The sequence below is a fragment of the Anabrus simplex genome, chromosome 14 (genome assembly GCF_040414725.1).
Source record: "Anabrus simplex isolate iqAnaSimp1 chromosome 14, ASM4041472v1, whole genome shotgun sequence".
NCBI lineage: Eukaryota > Metazoa > Arthropoda > Insecta > Orthoptera > Tettigoniidae > Anabrus > Anabrus simplex.
In genome coordinates, this window is record NC_090278.1 from 93199006 (window position 1) to 93217981 (window position 18976).

Here is an 18976-nt window from a genome sequence, read left to right on the forward strand (position 1 = left end):
TGGAGCTGTGTAGAATGTTCTATTACTGAGCTCGATAGCTGCAGTCGCTTAAGTGTGGCCAGTATCCAGTATTCGGGAGATAGTTAGTTCGAATCCCACTGTCGGCAGCCCTGAAAATGGTTTTCCGTGGTTTCCCATTTTCACACCAGGCAAATGCTGGGGCTGTACCTTAATTAAGGCCATGGCCGCTTCCTTCCCACTCCTAGCCCTTTCCTGTCCCATCGTCGCCGAAAGACCTATCTGTGTCGGTGCGGCGTAAAGCAACTAGCAAAACAAAAGAAAAATAATGTTCTATTCATTTGTAAATAGGTTGTTAGAGACTCGAGAAAATTCGAGAAAAATGTTGTCATACTTTTCTAGAAGCCGGGCCAGGCAAGGTATACATACAGTAGTGAGAGTTGCTAGCGGAAATCGTTAGTCAAGGGTGTGAACTCATGTTGCGATTTTGTTGTGTTGGTAGTCGTTTGACATGCTTATGTAGCAGTCTTCTTCTTCGTAGCAGTGTTTTGTTCAAGACAGGAGTTCATTAGTGTGTGTGTGTATAATTTGTATATGAAACAGAGTGCACAACTAACAGCGTCTCCTGTGTGCGTCTTTGTAGTTACAACAACCTGCACTAGTGCAAGAGCACTATAACAGTTACAGATCTCTTCATATGGTTGTGAGAGTATTCAGGGATTGTAATAACGATACAAAGGAGACCACAATTAGAGTATGGTTCCAGTGTATGGAACTCTGACAACGATTACATGACACGTAAACTGAAAAAGATCCGAAGAAAAGCAGCTCGATTTGTTCTGGATTATTTCCGACAAAGGAATAATCCTACGCAAACGTTGCAAACTGTGGGCTGGTATTTTTGTTGGCTGCATGGCTACTTGCCGAATGCCAAATAAATGAAATAAAAAAAATAAAATGCGAAAAGGTCACAAACGAGCTCTTGATTACTTTATTTCCGCTCTGTTAAGAGAGGCCAAGGAGTTACTCTTGTCCGACCCTTTCGCCAGAACCACCTCATATGTAAATAGATTTTTCGCGCGGTCTGCTCGTCTGTGGAATCTTCTACCATCTGAAGTAAAACTTCTTCCCCTTCCTCACTTGCTACACGCAATAAAGAAACTGTATATGCAAATAGAAACCCATGTGATGTATATAACTTGTAGGCTATAAATTAGAATGCCAAGAATAATGTGTGAGAATGTGTATGTGTGCGGATGTGAGTGTGATTGTGAATAACTGTGTTAACAGCGGTACGAGTGAGAGTCTGGGTCTTCTTACTCTAATATGTACAGCATTAATCAAGATAATAATTATATAATTACATAATTATTATTCTAAGAGTCTAAACATATGCATAAACATATGCAAATATTCAATAGAGTTTATGTACACATACATGAGGTGATGGAGGCACTTCCGTGTATGTGGGGCTTGCTTATTCTCCATTTAACACCTCTAGATAATTCATATACAATTTAAGGAAGATGATAATAATAATAATAATAATAATTATTATTCAGGAACACTGTCTATAACTACATATGATCCAATGGAAAAGTTCATCAAGGAAAGGAAAATGCTACGAAAAATTATAGGCCACAAATTCCATAATAATGAACTTTCACACATTAGCAATGAAACACTGTAGAGGAAAACAGAAAGGATTACAGTCACAATAAGGAAAAGGAGAATTGACTTCTATGGCCACATCCTAACAATGGACCCGAAAAGGATAACTAAAAGAATCTTCGACTATTTCCGCAATAAGAAAACCAAGTCGAACTTTTTTAAGGAAACTGAGAAGGACTTACGAACGATCCAAATTACAGAAGAGATGCTTGCAGATGGATCCGCGAAGAAAAAACCAAAGATAAAAAATAAAGAGTTTTGAGGACAGGGTGAAGCGCAAAGGACTGTAGAGAATTTCTGAAGAAAGGAAAGCAAGATCTGAAAGGATGAAAAAGTACTGGGAGGACAGGAAAACACGATTCACTAACGATTGATTGATCTATCGTACCACAAAGTGGGTGAAACGGATGATAATAATAATAATAATAATAATAATAATAATAATAATAATAATAATAATAATAATAATAATCACCGGGAAAGTTGCCTGTGTGGCGCGCGGCTGTAGCTTGCATCCGGGAGATAGTGGGTTCGAACCCCACTGTCGACAGCCCTGAAGATGTGGTTTCTCATTTTCGCACCAGGCATATGCTGGGGATGTACTTTAAGGCTACGGCCGCTTTCTTCCCATTCATAGGCCTTTCCTATCCCATCGTCGCCATAAGACCTATCTGTGTCGGTGGGACGTAAAGCAACTAGCAAAATAAAAAATAACATTAATCGTAAATATTTTGAGAGATTGAAGTGGAGATTTATCTTTGAGGGAGAAATGTTGAAGATTAGTCTTCGTATCTACAATATTGTATTCCGTTCCGCATTTCATATCTTATTTTATCAGTATTGAAGGCCCACCTGGTGGCTATGTTCTTTTATGCGTGAATTCTATGTGGTCTACACTGAGGTTAGCCGGTTCGAGTCCCGTTGGTGGAAAAATTGTCACCATCAGAATGTTGGCCGGCAGGTAAGGAGAGGTGGTAGTATACAATTTATATTCACTAGACTGTGTACCGAAACCCTGGATTAATTTCCAAACCTCTCTGCAGTGATCACATGGAGTGGGGGAACATGAGGCTATTGATGATTTGTCCGTCGGATGGAGACGTTAAGCTTCGAGCAGACCCCTTGGTGCTACTCAACAGGAGTAGGCTATGTGCCGGCACTGATGAAGTTGACGTCAGGAAGGCCATCCGGTCGTAAAAGCTTGCTACGATGATTCATCTAACTTCATACCCGATCCCGTAGACAAATGTTCACCGGGCGAGTTGGCCGTGCGCGTAGAGGCGCGCGGCTGTGAGGTTGCATCCGGGAGATAGTAGGTTCGAATCCCATTATCGGCAGCCCTGAAAATGGTTTTCCGTGGTTTCCCATTTTCACACCAGGTAAATGCTGGGGCTGTACCTTAAGGCCACTGCCGCTTCCTTCCAACTCCTAGGCCTTTCCTATCCCATCGTCGCTATAAGACCTCTCTGTCGGCGCGACGTAAAAGCCCCTAGCAAAAAAAAAAAAAGACAAATGTTGGATTTGCATGGAAATATATACATTTATTTATTTCTTCTTCTTTGTTCGATTTTGTCCTACTTTGGACCACGATAAACAATTAACTTGCTGATTAGTCCTCCTTTATTCTTACAGAACTTCTTCATTCCACTATGCTTCGTCTTCCACTCCTCTGACCACATGTTCTTGGATTTTTCATTTTGCTTTTCCTGGAACCCCTTGAATTTATCAATTTTTTCTCGAAAGGTATCTCTATTAAAGATTTATTTTGTATTGATGCAATCTTCCTCCATGTCTGTTCCTGTTTCTTCTACCTACTTAGTAGTTTCTTTTAATTTGATGATGCAGTTCAAGATTTTCTTTCTTAGTCTATTCTCGTTCATTCTTGTGAGGTGCGCATAAAATGTCAGTCTCCTATTACGTGTGGCGTCTGTGATCTTCTCTGTCTGTCTGTATAGATCTTCATTTCTCTTCATCCTCCAGGTACCATCCTTTCGGGTACTAAGATCTTTCTCAAGATTTTTTCTTCTCTAGCTCATCCGTTTCCCGTTTATTATGCAATATCAGACATTCTGCACTGTGAAGTTCCTCTGGTTTTATAACCGTGGGATACTGATTTATTTATTTATATATATATTTATTTATTTATTTATTTATTTATTTATTTATTTATTTATTTATTTATTTATTTATTTATTTATTTATTTATTTTCAAGCACCTGAGATAGGGGAAGAGTCTGTAGCACTGTACGAGCATGTATCAATCCTAACGAAGTGCATTTTGAAGTTGTAACGAAGAGTTTCTTGTGTTATGCTGGTCCGTTTTGTTCCTGTGTGTTTCCCATTAGTGATGTACTATGCATAGTTGTTAAAAATGACGTCTATATAACATACTTTCTTGTTCTACGTGTGAGAACTGTGTCCTGAAACTTTGATCCATGTTATCGTTACACACTCTACCCTTGAGTGACGCTATCCTCCTGATGATGATCCGAGTCTTCCATCCGAACATTCAATGTCAATATGCAGGCTAATACTTTGCAGTACTGAGCACCTCGTCGTCCTCCATAGCTTCTTAGACCTCATTACTCGCAAGGCTGGTCAGTGATCAGTCATAGCTGATTTACCTCACCTATTTAAAGTGCTACAGATACACCATTAAGCGGTTTTACCTCACTGAACGAGTTAATAAATACAGCACCGCGATGTAGCAATATTTAAAATACCCTCGCCATATATAGACAGGTATTATATAATAAAACCTGTCTCGTACTAATTGGATGCGATAAGGCATTGATGGTCTACAAGGACCGGGATGTTACCGTTTCACAGCCAATTACTGGCTACGTACCGATATGGCAATTTAGGAAAGCGTGCCCGCTACAAATATGGACAGTGGACGATACAAGGGAATGGCTCAAGCTCTTGATTTCAGAATTAACGTTTAACTAAACGCAATTTGCACTGCGGCTTCAGTAAGGAGACGCGCAGGGAATTACCAATGCATGCATGCAAGCAAACCGCATTGTTAAGACTTCACAGCCTACAGTTTCTTTCCAACAGAGTCAGTGATCGTCTCAATCAGACTATATCCACAATCTCTGCACCACTGTGTATCTTAAGGTGTGTGAGTCCTCAGGTATGAAGAAATTTTCGAATGGTATGAACGTAATCATAGCCCATGAACTTTTTAGAGGATGCGACTTTCGATTTTTTTTTTCAGATTATCCATGGTGCCTATCCTGTCTGTTCATCAGTAAGATCTCCGCAGAATATAAGAACTGAGGTCTGACAACAGTTTTGTAATGACTAGGGCCCGGATGTTTATGCAGTAATAGGTTAGAATGCAAACTTACTGAAGCGAGTAACAAGTAGAGTCTACCTGCAAGACGGTAATGTTATGAGGTTTGCATAAACATTAGGTGTTCTAATGGGCTGAACCCCTAATGTTTATGGAAACCTCATAACATTACCGTCTTGCAGGTAGACTCTACTTATTACTCGCTTCAGTAAGTTTGCATTCTAACCTATTACTGCATAAACATCCGGGCCCTAGTAATGACATATTTTAGCGTTCTTCGAAATGCACTCATTCTTGTAACGGTTTTCCATTTGTTATTCATAAGCATTCATAACTATTTTAGGCCCTGTGATCCTTCGCAAGAGTTTAAGGAATTAAGTGATTTCTTAATTATTTAGGAGTGTAAATAATGTATGCAATAAGGTTGTTTACCGGGCGACTTGGCCGTGCGGGGTTAGGGGCACGAAGCTGTGAGCTTGCATCCGTGTACTAGTGGGTTCGAATCCTACTGTCGGTAACTCTGAAGATGGTTTTCCGTGGTTTCTCATTTTCACATCTCGCAAATGCTGGGGCTGTACCTTAATTGAGGTCACGGTCGCTTCCTTCCCACTCCTAGTCGCCATAAGACCTGTCTATGTCGGTGCGACGTAAAACAAATTATAAAATAGAAACAAGATCTAAAAGCCAAAGTTGAAACTGAGACAGTGTTCTAGACCATACGAGAAGACTGTAAACACCCGGTCCTGGCAGCAAAGGCATTTACTATTTATACGCATTCATAATTATTTTCGGCTCTATGCTCCTTCTTAGGAGTTTGCGGAAATAAGTCATTAGAAGTGGAAATCACTTGTGCAATAAAGTTGTTAAATAACACAGCTTATCAATAATCCCATTATGTATTTAAATGTGAACCTGCATCGTCATCCGCTGCTATTTGCAAGTCCTGCTGCATCCGTGTCGTAAGTGACAAGCCTGCTCTAATCTGACTCTGTTCAGGCAACTACTTGACCGGTCCAAGAACTGCCCAGTACTCTGACGTCATCTAGATAATCGAAACTAATGTAAACAAAGAACATCATGTATCCATCCGTGGTCTCCGCGTTGATTCGAGAATCACCGGGGTACTTCCGAACACCCTCTGTGGGCGGGGGACGAAGAATACACCCAAGGTATCCCCTGCCTGTCGTAAGAGGCGACTAAAAGGGGCGACCAAGGGATGATTGCATTAGAACCAGAAAATTACTTGTGATTAGTACCCACTATATGGGGAACACCAAGGGGTAGTGCGGGTACTTGTGGTTAATACTCGTATGTGATGAACACCTTATGTTTGCTTTGCCTGTAAATGGCGCCGCAATGTGCGAAACACCATACGTCACCATTCGATGTGCGAATTTCATTACCTGTGAGTAGTATCATAATGTGTGGAATACCGCGAGTCTACGCTACTTTTGATTAGTACAGAAACATGACAAATGCCATGGTTGTACTTTGCTAGCGATAAGTACCGTTATGAGGGGCACCTTTAGACTATGGACATCATCGACTCAGTATTATGCTATAGATGCAGTCCCTTGGTCAGTAATACTATCGCTTCACGTCAGTTTCTGTGAATGCGAGACATTGCGGGTCTGATCCACTGATCGTTTTAAGTTGATATCCATCCATTCATTCTTCGTCCTCACGTTTTGAATTCTGGTCAGTGGAGGGTTTTGGACTTTTAATTTGTCATTCCATTTCGTCTCATTTCGTACTATTAGAGGCCGATGACCTAGATGTTAGGCACCTTTAAACAACAGGCATCATCATCATCTGCTTCCGAACATATGACAAGAGTCACGTGTGGTTGTGTACGAACTGTCATTACCTCGTCTGATTACCGCGATTACATCAAATTGTAGATGAAATGCATTGGTGGTACAGATTACTAGACAAGTTATATTGTGTCCTCGAGGAATAAACAACAAGCGAATGACATATTTCAGCTGGATATTTAAATCCCAGAAAAAAATACATTGCGGAAGACTGATGGATTTGAAGTTATGCCCAAAATGTAAATACGTAATAAATTATTTACAGCAGCGCATAGAGGGTGGTCGGAAACTCCGGAACCGAATATATGAGTTTTAAGAATTTGGTTATACTTGACAATACTATGAAAAAATCGGTATCAGCTGCTGAAGTTCGCCAATCAGATCGCTTCGCGGGCGAATTGAAATGGGCTTTGCGAGGCGATGCTGCCGAATTTGCACGCGGCTTAAGACTGGAGTGAGAGCACCAGTTGAAGAAAGACAACCTTGCCAAAGGGTAGATATGAACACGGACCTCCGATTTGACAGGATGGCGCCATGGCAAGTGACACCGGCTGATAGCCAGGCGCAGATTTAGTTAGCAACATCGCCCGTGAGGCGAACTGGTTGACTAACTTCAGGAGCTGATAAAATGAGAATGGCTTGAGATATCGAATTATTGTTTTCAAATTATTTATCAGTATGGCCAAATTTGTAAAACGTGGGATGATAATCGGCGCATGGGTCAGAGCATTGCGGAGATTACACACGAATTCGGGTCTTCGAGCTCAACAGTGTCGAGCGGGTGGATCTTTGATATCCCAGAGAGAATGTTGCCACCCGCGTAAATCGCCGCACGGGAAGACCACAGGTGTTTAACGAACGGACATCATGTCGCCTCCGCAGAACCATACTGGGCGCTCGATAGGCTACCATGAGTCAGTTCACCGCCCAGTTGAATGTTGGGAGTCAGGAAACCATTTCTACCCGGACTGTAAGGAGGCAACTGCACCGCATAGGCTTCACCAGCCGGCGATCAACTCGTATCCCTTTGCTGACACCTCAACACACAGCTCAACGACGTGCATGGTCTCGCGAACATCGGCAATGGGCCATGGAGCAGTGGTGGCGTGTGGTATGGTGCGATGAATCCCGGTTCCCGTTGTATCGAGCTGATGGGCGCGTGAGAGTGTCGCGTGTACCCCATCCAGCGTGTCAACAAAGCGCGAAGTGGATCAGTTTTAGTCGGGGTGGTGTTCTCATGGTCGCAATTAGACCCCATTGTCCGGCTGAAGGGAGCGCTGACATTGTGGACATTCTTTCAGACCGTCTGCATCCCTTTCTGGCCCTAGAGTGGCCTGGTGGAGATACCATGATTCAACAGGACGATGCGCCATGTCACCGCTCTGTAGTGGCGCGCAAGTGGTCGGAAGAACACTCCAGTGAAGTTACGACCAAGGATTGGCCCTCCAGATCTCCAGATCTTAATCCAGTCTAGCATATATATGGGATGCTGCCCAACCCTTTAACGCTCATATCACCACTTTACGTTGTATAAGGAAAAAATCACTCTTTTTGTATTTCAATAAAATTAAATTCTAGAAGGAAAATATAGTTTATAAAGGAAATATTTAAGACACTTGAATGAAAGTACTTTGCCTAACTGGGATCTCATAAAGGGCGAACTTCTTCCAAATAAGACCCCTCTTTAACCTCTTTCTCATAGCTGATCATTCGGATTTATGGCAATGTCGACAGTCGTATCACACATAGTCTGATTGCCAGAATCTCAGCTGTTCCTCCCCCACGTGATGAATAAAGGCACGCCACATTTCAGCTGTTACACCCACCAGAGCCTCGTTGATGTCTGAGTCTAACGCGCAACATATCCGTTTGCCAGACTCCACACTAGCTCTGTGGGGGTAAAGCTTCAGTTGAGCCTTCGCGAACGGACGATGTCATAGAAGTCAGATATACAAGAGGGAACATGTTACAACGAGCTAAAAAGGGAAAATCAGGAGCTATCAGTCACGACTGATCCGCGTTTAGGGAAGTTGCCCAGGTGGCATATTCCCTATCTCTTGTTTTCCTAGCCTTTTCTTAAATGATTTCAAAGAAATTGGAAATTTATTGAACATTTCCCTTGGTAAGCTATTCCAATCCCTAACTCTCCTTCCTGTAAACGAATATTGTCCTTGAATTCCAACTTTATCTTCATATTGTGATCTTTCCTACTTTTAAGGACACCACTCAAACGTATTAGTCTACTGATGTCATTCCACGCCATCTCTCCATTGACAACTCGGAACATATCACTTAGTCGAGCAGCTCGTCTCCTTTCTCCCAGGTCTTGGGTGTCACATATGAATTTTGGAAAGAGATGGGGAAAGCGAAACGACATGTTGGAAATTTCGACAAGGATATTCAATAAAATATTCGAGGAAGGGGTGTTCCCGAAAGCTTGCGAAGAAGGGATAATATGCCCTGCATACAAAAATAGAGGACAAAAAAAATACAAGATAGGGGTGGGGTTAAGCACGAGGACACGCGTCCCCAGCATTCTTGAGTTTGAATTGCTTGCTTATATTAAAGGCAATGGATCCAATTTGTTTCTTGCGCATTATTTGAAAAATTATATTTTTGGACATTTTGCATGTAGAATCACATTATGCTATGACCTGGCTAACGAACGCATAGGCATTCTGTGGTAGCAGAAACCAATAAACGTTAAACGTGCTCATATGTACAGCATGACTAGTTTTATCGATTAGGGCAGTTGTAGTTCCAAGACACCAATAATAAGAAGAATCACTGTCAAGACGTTGCAATTAAGACCGAGGATGTCAGCTGACTAAAAATGTATGTAATGGTGTATGTAGGAGTCAGATGCACAGAACGGTTGTTGGCTATGCGGTTAGGGTCGCGCAGCTGTGAGTGAGAGATAATGTGTTCGAACCCTGCTGTCGGCAGTCCTGAAAATAGTTTACAGTGGGTACCGATTTTCACACCAAGCTGTACCTTAAGGCCGGCTCTAGCCCTTTCCTGTCCCGTCGCCGCTTTAAGACCTACCTGTGTCGGTGTGACTTAAGGGAAATGGAAAATAATGGTGTGTGGATAGGCCTGGTGCAGCAGGTCTTTCGAAATGACGCCTTATAGGTAAGGTGACCTGACATCCTCTTTTATGCGGACATGTCCTCCTTTTTAGACCATTGGCTCGTAGTCCGAGTGGATTATTTAAATAAAAACCCGTAATGTCCTCCTTTTTTGTAATGATTCTGCTTATTTTGGGGTAATCAGTTTTGCTGCTTCGAAGTATTCTTCATTACACGACATCATCAGTATCATATCGATATATATATAGAAATGTGATCGTGGATATACAGTGAACATCCACAGCCTGTTTCGACCAGGTCAGGAATGGCTTCAATAAAGCCCCATCTAGCGGCGAAGATAGGAATTGTGCCGGCTGCCGAAGCCTGTCGCACTCCTCTGGGGCAATGATTAATGAATGACAGATGAAATAAAATATTGGAGAGTGTTGCTCTAATGACAGGGAAAACCGGAGTACCCGGAGAAAAACCTGTCCCGCCTCCGCTTTGTCCATCACAAATCTCACATGGAGTGACCGGGATTAGAACCACGGAACCCAGGCTCTTTGATATACAGTGCATGCGATTATTCTCTGCTTGCCTTGTGTTGTGATAATAGACGCTGTATACTGCAGTACACCTTCAGAACACTGCTATGTTAATATGTGAAAAGAGACAGAAGAAAGGCTATTTTAAATGGATGGCGCTGAAAAGTGATTATTTGATTTTGAAAAGTGTGTTCCGTATTTTGAATCTTCTGATCATTTCTGTAATTTCAAACAATTGCTGAATGAGAGTAGTGTATGTATGTATGTTCAATCCTCAGCCCTAAGGCTGATTGGACCCTCAACAGGTCCACCATTAGCTGTCATAGATGGCCTAGGCATCACTGAAGGGGCGTACCTGGAAAATGAGGAGTGAGGCAGTTTCCCGTTTCTTTCCTCTTTGCTATTACATATCAGTGTGCCAACCCCACTGAAATGCATGCACCAATCGTCCCTATGAGCAACATTTTCACACCATTCATAACAGGGAATGGCATTACTAGTGTTACCGTGTTTTGGTGGTAGGTGGAGGTGTAAGAAGGTGCGGGCGTGAATGGGTCTCAAACTACGGAATCAAAGTTAATGTAAAATTTAACAAGGTTTATATTTTCTTTTCAAGATTAAGTAATAACAAAGAACAGGTACTTAGTAGCCGAAACACAATTTGAAATGTACAATTACAGGGGTTACAGAGTTTGGGCTTCGAGCCCTGAGTTGACAATTCTTGAGCAACTAGCCCAACTTTCCGATATACAAATTTTAACAAAGGGGCAGAAGACCCCAATCAAACCCTGGAGCACTTGCTCCAAATTACACAGTAAAGCCTCCTCGAGGCACACAACACTCCGTTTCCAAAAGAGCCACTCGCTCTTTAATTTAAGCCTCTTCCAGGCCACACCAAACTCCACCTTCAAGTTGTCCTCAACGGACATAAACACAGGGGTAAAATACCCAATCTACTGAGGTCTATTAAATGAAAAGCGGTTTAATTAAATGACCTCTAAAACAATTTGAGAGGAGGCGAACTTGCACTCCTAATACACTTTGATTTTAAGACCTACTTTGGCTCTTAGGCCACTGATGCAAGGGCTAATCCCATACTACAGAGGTGACTTAGAAAAGAACAATTTGTTTTACGTTATCGAAGAATAGGTTGAGAAAAATAAGTTCACCTCAAAACAATATGAGTGGGAGCTCGAGAGGGTTAGCACTCTCTATCCCAGTATGTAGCTTTACAAGAGAATAGAGGAAAAGAGTAGTTACATTTTAGGAAAAGGTTACATGGTAGAACGCTTCGCACCCGCCCCGAAAGTTAAACTGCTGAGCAAGAAAAGAATGAATTTATTAATCGGCCATTACCTTATTGTTGACCGCTGCCGAAGAAAGAGGCGCTTCCCGCCTCCTGCTATGTACTTAATACACTGAAAGATCGAACAGAAGTGGCCCGGAGACCCTAAAATCAGCAGTTTATATCCTCTCGCGGAAGGTTCTAGGCGTTAGGGGAATGAAAACACCCTCCCTCAACGTTTTTATTGGATAGGACCCCGCAACAGATTCAAGTTGGGGGAAGATACCCCTGATTGGTCAGAAATTAATTAAAGAAATTCGGGATTGGTTACATTCATAACAAGGGGAAGAAAGGGGTAAATATTACCAACTTAAACAATGACAGAAAGAAATTTAACAAAGAACAAACTCTTGAAATTAAATTTTCTCCAAAAAAAAAAAAAAAAAAAGTTCTTTGACTCCTCACTAGGTTGCACTATTGTTGATCTTCAGTAGTGTCCTCTAGAAGAGAAAGTTCACACTTCTTACTTCAAGTGAAACAAAACCACATCAAAAATGACACAGTTCAAAAACTCAAAATTTTCCACGTGGTGACATCTTCTGAGAAAGTAGAGAATTAATAGCGTAGATAAAGTTCAGAGTTCCTCCAGCAGAGGAGTTTCAACTGGCGCACATTTTAAATTAGCGGAGTGGAGGTGTACCGCCCGGTACAACTAGCATCGCTCATACCTCAGTGACTTTCTAATTGTCAAAGCAAAGCCAAGGATGAGTCTGAGCCCATACCATTAGACATAGTGCACTGTAAACACTAGGTCCGCCAGCAAAGGCCAATGACAGTAGTAATGGCCCTGAATTTAACAAGTTACCTTGTATATAGAAATGGGCAAAGTTGATTGTAGTTCAGAGTTATTAATAGTTTCAGAATACTTTTTTTTATACCTGGGCACAATGCAAATGTAGAACGACTATTTTCATTTGATCTCAGCACAATGGATTGGTTATAGTAACCGTTTCAATGTAGAATTTGTGAAAATTCTCTTAATGCTTCAATATAATCTAAAGGAATTTACATGGGTATCTTTTTACATGTTACACAGGCGAAAACTCCTGAAGGCAACTGAATTTTCAGAAAATTACCAGCAAGGAGTGTAAATTAGTTTCATTGTTTAAATTTTGTAAGAATTTGCCGTATAACATGCAAATGAATAAATTATGTATGAAAATTAGAATATGTCTACATTTAGATACTGAGTGGGGGATTTTTGTGTCCTGTTTTCCCCGGTATTGTTCTCATACATACATACATACATACATACATACATACATACATTATCATTATAGACTGTTATGCCTTTCAGTGTTCAGTCTGTAAGCCTCTGAGAATTTTGCTAAACGTCGCCACAATCCTCGATTTGCAACTAGTGTTGTGGCCTCATTTAGTTCTATACCTCTTATCTTTAAATAGTTAGAAACCGAGTCTAACCATCATCGTCTTGGTCTCCCTTTACTTCTCTTACCCTCCATAAGAGTCCATTATTCTCCTAGGTAACCTATCCTCCTCCATTCGCCTCACATGACCCCACCACCTAAGCCGGTTTATGCGTACAGCTTCATGCATCGAGTTCATTCCTAAATTAGCCTTTATCTCCTCATTCCGAGTACCCTTCTGCCATTGTTCCCACCTGTTTGTACCAGCAATCATTCTCGCTACTTTCATGTCTGTTACTTCTAACTTATGAATAAGATATCCTGAGTCCACCCAGCTTTCGCTCCCGTAAAGCAAAGTTGGTCTGAAAACAGACCGATGTAAAGATAGTTTCGTCTGGGAGCTGACTTCCTTCTTACAGAATACAGTCGATCGCAGCTGCGAGCTCACTGCATTAGCTTTACTACACCTTGATTCAATCTCACCATATTACCCTCCTGGGAGAACACACAACCTAAATACTTGAAATTATCGACCTGTTCTAGCTTTGTATCACCAATGTGACATTCGATTCTGTTGAATTAGGTATTGTTCTCCTCTTTAAATAATTTTGTCCTATTAAAATCTGTTTGGATCTGGTCACCCTAGTTATAGGATTTACAAAATATCAGCATGCGCACATCCTTCATCCGGTTCCGCGAATGGATATCCCCGGATATTGTAATTATTTAACTACAGTATATTACACCCAGTGTATATAAACCGATAGATCTGTTAACATAATACAGTAGGCCTAATACGTGGCACCAGACCCCCTACATTCACAGGTTTGAGGGATTTTCTCTTGTGACAACTACCGACGTATTAAACTTTGTTCCTTCCTTTCGTTAATGGCGGACAGGAGTTAGGTCGGCTCTGGTCGAATTTACGGCCTTGTGGTCTCAATGTTCTTTATATATCACCATTCTCCCATACCAATGTCAAGGGTCGCCTAATCACAAACAAAAATAAGAATATACCTGAATGAAAATCAATAAACGCAATTACTTAGACATTACTGGGAAAATTATCTGCACTGCCATACGGTTTGTATCCGCCAGGACACTGACTTTGCTGATATGCGTGCAGGGCTGTATTTAAAAGCGTCCTGCTCGTGTATGAGGATGGGGCCCTACCAATGATAATGAACTTGTGAATCCCCTAGGACAGGGATGGCGAACCTATGACACGCGTGCCACTAGTTGACACACAAACACGAGGCACGTCAGACAGCAAACTACATATTTTAATGTTTTTAACATGTAATAAAAAGGTCGAAAATCTACCTTCTTTATCTTCTTAATCTGTTTACCCACCAGGGTTGGTTTTTCCCTCGAACTCAGCGAGGGATCCCACCCCTACCGCTTCAAGGTCAGTGTCCTGGAGTTCCCGACTCTGGGTCGGGGGATAAAACTGGGGAGGATGACCAGTACCTCGCTTAGGCGGCCTCACCTGCTATGCTGAACAGGGGTCTTGCGGGGGGATGGGAAGATTGGAAGGGATAGACAAGGAAGAGGGAAGGAAGCGGCCGTGGAGGAGAAGTGGGGAAACCACGGAAAATCACTTCCAGGATGGCTGAGATGGGAGTCGAACCCGCCTCTACTCAGTTGACCTGCCGAGGCTGAGTGGACCCCGTTCCAGCCCTCGTAACACTCTTCAAATTTCGTGGCAGAGCCGGGAATCGAACCCGGGCCTCCGGGGTGGCAGCTAATCACACTAACCACTACACCACAGAGGCAGACCGAAAATCTACCAACATAGCATATTTTAATATTCTAATATTCTATGGCCATATTTTTTGCCAATTATATTAGGTGAAAGCAAAAATATGCATTATTCTTAAAATTGACCTGTTTAAAAAATGTAATTTTCAGTGATGTTGGCAAAGTAAAATCATGAAACATTCAGTCAAAAGAATTTATGCAATCTAACACCTTAATGAAGTCAAACGAGGGGTTTAAATGATGATTTTAAAGATAAATAACCGATGGCACACTAGTAAAAAGTAATAAACAAAACCTTAATGGACACGCTAGTCGGTAAAGGTTTGCCATCCCTGCCCTAGGATGTCGTGAGAGTGTCTAGTGACGAGACTGATGATCACATTATCCCTCACTGAAGCCAGAGCAGCACGTAACCAATCTGCTACAGGTGCGCGCTCATGTTAGATGAATGCTAATGCGGTAGTCAACTTGTATGACAGCACTGGCATGCAATGCAGTATACACATGGGAGAAGGAAAGAAACGCGGAAACATCACCTGCTATCTAGGCTAGACAAGGGTGGAACAGTGAAAGACGGCCGGAGATAAGGAAACACGTCCTCGTAAATAGACAGCTTTTTCATTACCAGAGTTTCTCTCAGCAGATTAAGATAGCTGAGCAGCTTCACCAGACAAATGCATGCTTACACACCCAACGCATTAACTAACTATTCCATTATGTTATACCGATCTTACGTCTGATTTTACAGCACCAGAAACACAAGTGGGAACGATGATTGGTCCAGTCTCTCTGAAGATGATGGGGATCAAATAGAGAAGAATTAAAAATAAAGTCCCCATTAGGAGACTTCAATTTATTGCTTCCAATTGAGAATATTATGGGAACTTAATTATTCACCATGCAAGCGTAGGAGGGCATATTTATAGCAAGTGGCCAGACATACCTCCCTAAGTACATCGGCACTACATTGTGGTTATCACAAGATAGTTTGCAGTGGTGCCGTCGCTAGATGTAGAGTGATCCAATAACTATGCACTCCGACCGGCCAACCGAGCAAAGGAGAGACGGGACAGGGATGGCCCCAACCGTCATCTGTCCTGAGAATGGTCGTTCCGCGGTTTTCCATTCTCCTGCACTAAGGCGAATGCCGGTACATTTCCTAGTACAGGCCTTGGCCGCCAAACCCCTGAGAGACGGCGTTACCGTCTAAGAGGCCCGCCTCCCCCCTCAGGGGAGGAATGAAAACATTTCAGTGGCGGTATCACAACGTTGAATTTGCTGACCAGTGTTTTAGTGAGGCGCGGTTTGCAACTGGTGAGCCCACGCCGCACGGGGGGGTGAAAATCGTACATTTACGATTGAACTACCTGCATTTATTTAAAGACGAATTATTTAAAGTTTGCTCTGCTGTGTTCAGAATTGAAGGATGTGAGAGAAAAGCAGCTATCCACAAATAAGCGAGGTAGAGTTGCAGTTTATCTCCCTTTCTTTCGAATGCCTAATATGTCCTGACACTCCCGGCACTGAAAGCCATACGCCGTTTCATATAAGGTGTTTAGGGAGGCATAGGAGGCACTCATAAGGATTATTTCAAGTTAAAATGGTCAAATGAACGGTGTGTAGAATTAGCACAAATTTACAAACATTAGTAAAGGAAGAGAAATGATTTGTTGATGTACAAACGTACGCCCTTGGGAACCATTTTCAATGGATGTAGGAAAAGTGAAGTATACAGAGAAACCGTAAGGATGAGAGACGAATTGGTCCTTCGCATTATATAAGCTGAGTTTAGCTCTTATAAATGAACGCGAAGCCGAACTTGACGAACTACATGGAATATGACGAAGAGACCACAAACATGAATTTTTGAATTTGTACTGTGAACTGTTCCAAAAGATGTAGGTTTGTACATCAACAAGTCATTTGTATTATACTGTTTTAAAGTATGAGGGTTTTTGCATTTATTAATACATACAAAATGCACTTGTGTATCTTCAATATTTTTGTAAGGTTATTCTTTTGCAAACTATACAAACGGCTGTAATTCCATGTACCCCGCGAGCGAATAAGCTACCCGGTTTGAGTCACGTAGCTGTGGGAGATAGTGGGTTCGAACCCCAGTGTCGGCAACTTTGAAAACGGTTTTCAGTGATTTCTCATGTTCACACTAGGCAAATGCTCGGGCTGTACCTTAGTTAAGACCACGGCCGTTTCCTGTCACATCGTCGCCATAAGATCTGTCTGTGTCGTTGTGACGTAACGCAAATTGTAAAATAAATACTGTATGTGTACTGTAACTACGAAGCCTTGAAAATTTACTTTGTTGGAGTTTTTAGGGAAGGTGAGGAGAGAAAGGTAATTAAGACCCCACCTAAAGTGGTCATGACAAGTGCGAAAATAGGCGAGAAGACAACCCCTTGTGGTATTCCATTGTCGCATAACAGGGGTGGTATTCCAGTGAACATAAATACCCGCACTGCAAGTCTTACTGTAAAGGAAATTATCCTAAAACTAGCGATGTAAACTCAGGCGAGATAAAATAAGCGTCAAATTTTCAGTTTGGAGGGCCGATCTTCAAGTTTCGTCTTAACGCCACCAACGACATCGGATATCACTTTCAAGGTACAGTACATTTTTCGTGAAAAATTGTCAAAATATCTCAAACAACTGAAATTACCGAAATATGACCAAAACAGTAAAAATGCTAAACTATGCAGTCATACACCCCATAAATTACGACTAAACAGCCCAAACGGAAGACGAAAAATAATGAACATGCGAACGCTACTGATTATCATTCTTTCACCCTTCTACACTGTTTTAGTGACCAGTTATGTATAATTCCTTTTGCCTGTCCCAACTTGCTGTTCACTGAAACGTCCTACGTAGTACTTCTCATCGTCAAAGTGACTAATTTGATTCATCAGTCTTCTGAAACACCCATGCCATTAAATACTGAAGGGAGACAAGGTAGTAGTATTTCTATATAAGGTTGAAGGGATGGATTCAATTTCGATACGCGTACTGAACTAAGCCACTCCACAACACTTTCACCGAGGGAAAACACGGATGTGCCAAGAGAATATTCAACCTACGCAGTAAAAATGTTTAATGTGATCGCATTAGTGGATCTGTGCAACGACAGCCGTGTCTATTAGTGAAGCGTGGTACAGGCAAGGCCTCCTTCAACAATTGATCTGTCATGCTGCTGTTACATTCCAAGGCCGTGCGTTCTTAACTAATCATTACCATTCCTGCAATTATATTAGCAAAGAATTTACAGCTGATCTTTGGTGTGAGCAAGACTTAAACATGGAACGTTAATATCATTCGCTCCTTTTTGGGTGTCAAGAATTGAAGGTGAAGTCTTAGGGCAGATATAATGCAAGATAAATGGATGGTTTGATCATGTAGGTCTAGGCCATCTGCGTCACGTAAGGTCCAGCTTACGGTGCTAATGTTCCAGAGGGCGCGGCAATTTCTAAAGATTCATTTCAAAGAGAATGATTGACGTTTCTCATTGAGCAACATACAGGTGGGAGCTATGCTTTCGTCATGGATCAAGTGTCACAGAATTCATGATGTTGTGAACTCTTTGAACAGCTATTATTCCAAATGCTATTCAGTAGTAACGGCCGAAAGGATCTTCCTACACAATAATGCATTTGCGATGATTGAGTATATGAATAGTAATTTGTCGGGAGGTGCATTCTGTAAAGGGTAAAAAATTACTAAATAATAATTATTATTAGACTGCAGTTAAACCTCGCCGACTGGGGGTGGTGTGATGGGTCGTCATCAATAAGAAAGACTACGCAGATGATAATCATTGTAATAATAAAGCAGGGCGTAAAAGGTAGGTGTATAATTCAACGAAATGAAGATCTGAACAAGAGCAGGCCCTATTATCTGCAGATGAAATAACTTCACATCAGTGGATACATTCAAGTATCTGAGAACGATTGAGCCAGAGAACACGTATTCATTCAGCCTACGAAGTACACAGAAATCTAAACTCCATCATGTACACAAAGATCAAAATCTACAGCACCGTCATTGTGTGGCCCCGTGACATGCGCAGCTAGGAAGACCAACCGACATTGCCAATAATCATCATCATCATCATCATGTCACTAGTAATCTGCATTT